The following is a 6,388-nucleotide window of genomic DNA, read 5'->3' as shown; positions in this document are numbered from 1 at the left end:
TGCATAAACCCGACACAAAAGTGGATGAAAAAAAAGATGCAATACTTGATGCAAATTTGGACAAAAAAGAGGATGGAAATGTGGATGCAAAACTGGAAGCAAACATGCATACAATAGTAGATGCAAAACATGGAGCAAATTGTGGCATAACAAAAGTGGATGTAAAAGTGGATGCAATGATAGAAGCACAAAAAGAAGCAAATGTTGATGCAAATGAAGACGCCAAAAGGGATGCAAAAGTGGATGTAAACATGGTTGCAATAGTGGATGCAATAGTAGATGCAAAATGAGACACAAAACCTGATGCAAAAATATATGCAAAAGTAAATACAAACTTAGACGTAAATGAGGATGCAAACGTGGATGCAAAATTAGAAGCAAAAGTGGGTGCAAAGGTAGGTGCCAAATTAGGCGCAAATTGTGGCACAACAAAAGTGGATGCAATAGTGGACACAATAATGGATACAATAGAGGATGAAAATGTGGATGCAAAACAAGATGAAAAAGTGGATGCAACGAAAGTAGATGAAAAACTAGGCACAAATATCGATGCAAAACTTGGCGCAAAGGGGTATGGAAACAAGGATGAAAAAAATGATGCAAAAGAGGATGCAAAAAAAGATTCAAAAGTTGATGCAAGTGTAGGCACAAAAAAGAGGATGGAGGAAAAAGTAGGTGAAACAAAATTAGGTGCCAAACTTTATGCAAAACCTCATGCAAAACCTGGTGCAACACTTGGTGCTAAACATGGTGCAAAAATCGATGCAAATTTTGCGTCACATTTTGCACGATATTTGATAAATGGATGCAAATAGCACCAAAAATGGGCTCTAGACGCAAAAAGAAAACAAACATGGATGCTAATCACGGGGTTTTTTTGTAGTAAGAGCTCAATCTTCTTCCTCGTCAGATATGGATTTGACACCATCTCTAATGTTTCTTCTAATCTCCTCCTACACCAAATCAAACCAAAGTCTCTCCAAAATTAGGTAGCTTGCCTCTTCCATTAACTAATTTTTGATATTTTTTCCAGGACGAGGCCACATTTTCTCCTACTCCTCATAGTTCATCTCGAACATGAGTGAATTTGGATATGTATTGAGGAATGGTTTCATTTTTCTGCATGTGAATGTTCCTGAGATTGTCTCTTAATGCCAATTTCCTGACATCATTGTTGCTCTGGAATAAATCTGTGAGATTTTTCCACATTGTAAATGGATTCTCCTTTCCATGCAAGTCCGAAACCACATGATCTATGACACCCTCCAAAATAATCCTCCTGTCGTTTGTTGTGTATTTCTTCCACTAAGTAAGTTCTTATGCTTCTAATGCTACTAGTTTTGGAATATCAGTTTGTGTGTATTCCCATGCTCCATTTTCATCCAAGACGACTTCCATCTTGTCTTTCCAAACATAAAAATATGAGGTGCCCTCCAATACATACTCAAGCCTCAATCCATTAAAAGACATTTTTCCTGCACTAAAGAGAATCTGCACCAAAAACTATGCAAATCGAAATTTCTCTGAGAGAATATATGGAACAAGGTTTCTATGTAGTCTTTCGTAGCTCTGATACCATGTAGAAATTGCAATAAATTTTCTACTTCTAATGAAATCGAACTGAAATCAAGAGACATAAATTTCTTCTACTATTTTGTGGAAAGGAAAACACAATAGAAACATATGAAATAACATGCAACCATCAAAACACAAGGAACACAATGATTTTACAGGGGAACCCAACTGGGAAAAACCCCTCCGTTGCTTTGCATTAATTTAGATGAGAATATGGATCAATTACAATGACTTTCTTCAATCCTAAAGCACACCATACTCTGCAATTTTGATCTCCAACTCACTGACCTACTCTCATCAACAATTCGCCAAAATAGGCCTCATACTTCCTCCTATTTCATTGCGCAATCCTTGAGGAAATTATCCCCTAAAAAATAGGATAATTGCCTATTTCCTTGCACAAATCCTGAAGGAATTGATCCCCTGCTCAAATGCAAGACCTGTACACTCAACTAGTATACAACAATAAAAAAATTATGCCTTTTCCCTCCACTCAACCAGGCAATTCGAATTCCATGCATGACTAGGACTATTTTTAGTAAATTGATTAGTTACCTGAGATATAAATGAGTTAACAAATGTTATAACTACTCAACTAAACTCTTATTGACTCCATTCTAGAGTAGTGCTCAGATAGTTGAGTTTAACTAACAATAACTCCACTATATTTATAGATCTTAGCAATCAACACATGCACAACTCTACTTCTTTCCCACAAACTCAAATTGACTGAATTGAGTGATTTGTCCATGTCACTCTTGCTAACTACAAGTCTACAACTCAAGTCATCCTATTGATGTGGAAAATATAATTTCTCCATTTGACTAAGGCACAAGTCAAATGCAGTCTTTTCTTGCTACAATTTAACAAGCAATGCATGTATATATGTCTAATATTAGGGGAGTAGAGGATGAGGGGTGTTGGTATGATGATGACAAGAGATGGGATGTGGTGAATGATAATGATAAGAGGGGAAATGTGGGATGGTATCCAAATATTAGTATAAGTTGCACAATGATGTGTTGTAGAGAGTTTATATCAGACAAAATTTGTTGAAATTCATGTTCAACCTTACTTGATGCCACTTTTGCATTCATAGTTTGTCCACTTGCATATCTTATAGTTGGAACCTGAGATCATTTCCTCTATATTCTAGTGGTCAATATCTAGGAAATGTAAACTCCTACATGCAAGTAAAGAAAATAAGGGTGATCCAATTCTCTAGATTGGAGTGCAAAGCCAAATAAGCTCAAGCTATTGAATGTTATCTCTATCCCATCCATCACATCTCAAAATGGTTACCTCTCTATAAGATCTGAACTGTGTATAAATGCCCATGGAAGTTATGACATCTTGATACTTCTACACATACATTTCCTTTGATATTGCACTAATTTATATATCAAAAGTTAGATAACAGAAAATCAAAACCTAAATACTTAATAAAACTTTAGAGTAAAAAAACTGAATCCATAAACAAATATTATGTTCAAATCCACATAATAGATATTACATTTAACACACCACTTTTTTTACAACACCCCTTTAGGCAAATATCATGTTCAAATCCACATATTCTACTAAATAGTGGTTTAAGGTAGACCACAAACAAAATCAATCTCATGATTCTGACTCTTTATTTTCCTACATTGAATCATTTACTCCAATATTTCCATTGTTATTGTACATCATTAACTCCACACTTCCATTGTACCACTTTGATGTGTTCTACATAATCATTGAAGGCAAACAATTTCTCCACAATAAGTGACTGTAGTAGCTTTGTCAAATGATTGAACTTCTCCCTAGAAAGAGTTTTGTTTTCATGTTCTGCACATGACATCTCAACCATCTGATAGCCCTCAAGTGAAAATATGTTAAGAAAATGATTACAACACTTGGCTATCAAAGCCTAGTTAGAAACCTTAACCTTTTAGCATTGTGTTTGTAATGATTATAGTATGCACTCCACCAAAATTATAGACAAAAATAACAGCATAATCCATGGATTTGTTAGCATAAATCATCTACAACCCCCAATCTCATAGAGATTGTGTAATCTATCCTAGAATGGGCAAGCATTGCGTGGCGTTTCTACACCATTGTTTCACTATAAATTGGTCATAGCTTCCAAACCCTATGATGTCAATATTCCATGTATTTTCTTCTTCTTCTACCTTGCGACATCCATTTCTCTAATAGTTGAGAGAGTTAGAGGAGGCATTTTATATCCTTAGAATAGATTGAAGGGGAATTCACAAGAAAGCGTGGGGAGCTCCTATGTAGATATGTGAACTAAATAGCTTCCTAAGGGAGAATGGAAGCAAATCATGGAGCTGTCAAGAGAAAACAATGTTATGATACTACTATTGGAATGAAAATCAATGAAAGAGAAGAATAAAATAATATTTTATTAATAAGATACACATATAAATACAATGCTCTTGACTCTTAGATTCATCTTCCAAAAGGTCTCTTGAAATTTTAATTATGGTTCATGTTCCTTACCATAGCGTTAATTGTTTAAGTGTTTAATAGACTGTCGTATTTGAATTTCTATATTTGATTTTATCCTCATGACCTATTGGGAAAAGTTCGAAGGCAGTTTAGAGTATAGTTGATGGGCCATGTTTCTTTTTGTTCTAATGACATTCAATTATTTGTTTCTTTAAAGGATGGTGTTGATCTTTCAAAAAGGCCTATTAGTTCATCGAAGGCTCTAGAAAGATTTTCAAAAGGTAATATTTTGGATAGGCCTGATAGCTCAGTGGGGTGTTCTGAAAGATGTTGGAAGGTGAACTTTTAGAGAGGCAAGAAGCCCATTGTGACCTTCTAAAAAAATTTTGAAGGTGATATTTCAGAGAGGATTGATAGCTCATTGAGGCATCTAAAAAGGTGTTTGAAGATGATCTTTCAAAGAGGGTGATATTTCATTGGGGCCTTTTAAAATATGTTGGAAGTTTATCATTATAAGAAACCCAATCATTCATTAAGGCATTTCCAAAGATATTCTTTGGAAGGATCTCAATGGTATATTAGGAATTTTAAAATATGTGTATTCAGGTTGTCCCAATGGCCTATTGAAGGTGACAAAATGTTGCTTGGATGTGGATCTTTTAAATGCTTCCATTGCTAGTCAAGGACATATTTTGAATAGGCCTAATCAAGGATAATTTTAGGGGCGAATGTTCGCCCTTTGGCGAAATTAAGGGGTTTTAAATTTTTAGTGGGCGAATATTTTGTGTCATAGTACATTTTTACAAATCACCTCGAATAGCCCACCTTATATTAAGGGAGAGGGTAAAAAAGGTAAATTTAGCCCTTGAAATTAGGACTTACAACCTTCCATTCGCCCATTTTCAAGAATAGGTTTTATTTAAGTGAATCCTATGTGCCAAATACCATATTTATAAAAGAGGTATGGTAAATTAATAAAAATATAAATAAATGAGAGTTATGGTAAATAAATAAAACATTTTTTATATTTACTCCATAAGTCACCTTATATACATGTAAGGGTGTAAAGAAATAAAAATATAAGTAAAGTGGAGGTATGGTAAATAAATAAAACGTCTTTTTATACTTACTCAAAAGGTATGGTAAATAAATAAAAATATAAATAAATTAGATGTATCGTAAATAAATAAAACCTCTTTTTATATTTAGTCCATAACCCTCGTTCTATTTATCAAGGCTCAAGAAAGAGGTTTTATTTAAGTGAATCCTATGGGCCAAATACCATATTTGTAAAAGAGGTATGGTAAATTAATAAAAAATATAAATAAACAAGAGGTATGGTAAACAAATAAAACATTTTTTTATATTTACTCCATAAGTCACCTTATATTTACGAACACTCAAAAAATGGGTTATATTTAGGTGAAACCTATGGCCAAAATACTATGGGACAAATACCATGGACTAGATTGTTATTAATACCATGCAAAAAACCATTATTAACCCTAATATTAGAATTAATAAAAATAAAAATGGCACATGGTATTGACCCATGGTATTCACCAAAATGGCACATGGTATTAACCCATGGTATTCACCTGGAATGTAGCCTATTTAAATGGGGGAATTAAACCAACATGTAGCCTATGCTAAGATTCACTAGGACTTTACAAAGTTTTATTATTTAGTGAAAGACTCGCCAAGATCTTACAAGATTTTATAATTGAGTAAAATACTCTAATAAAAATAAAAATGGCACATGGTATTGACCCATGGTATTCACCAAAATGGCACATGGTATTGACCCATGGTATTCACCTGGAATGTAGCCTATTTAAATGGGGGAATTAAACCAGCATGTAACCTATGCTAAGATTCACTAGGACTTTACAAAGTTTTATTATTTAGTAAAAGACTCGCCAAGATCTTAAAAGATTTTATAATTGAGTAAAATATTCGCCATGATTGGTGAGAGATTTGCCAAAAAATTATATATACATATTATATTATTGATAAAATCGCCTTCCATTTTTCCTATATACCATGGAGATTCGCCCATTTATTATATTTATAAATTTAGGGGGGGTTCTTAAAATTTTTCCTGGGCCTAATTGGATATTTGAAAAGGTTCTGACAACCTAGTTGTTCTATGATTTTTGAATGTATGCATTGGACTCATCTTCACGAAAGGAATATTGGGTTATTTGAAAGGAGCCTTGTGTGTTTATTCATATGAAGGCTAATGGCCCGATACTTGAGGAATTATTTAGTAGATAATGGGATTATTATTCCTAGAAAGGTAAGTACAAATGGAAAAATGAATTTAAGTAACCCCAAAGGGCTAATATTAGTATAA

Source organism: Pinus tabuliformis, chromosome J (genome assembly GCF_031772625.1).
Source record: "Pinus tabuliformis cultivar Carrire ecotype Pingquan chromosome J, CPIR1, whole genome shotgun sequence".
Taxonomy (NCBI): domain Eukaryota; kingdom Viridiplantae; phylum Streptophyta; class Pinopsida; order Pinales; family Pinaceae; genus Pinus; species Pinus tabuliformis.
This window is presented reverse-complemented; position numbering follows the sequence as displayed.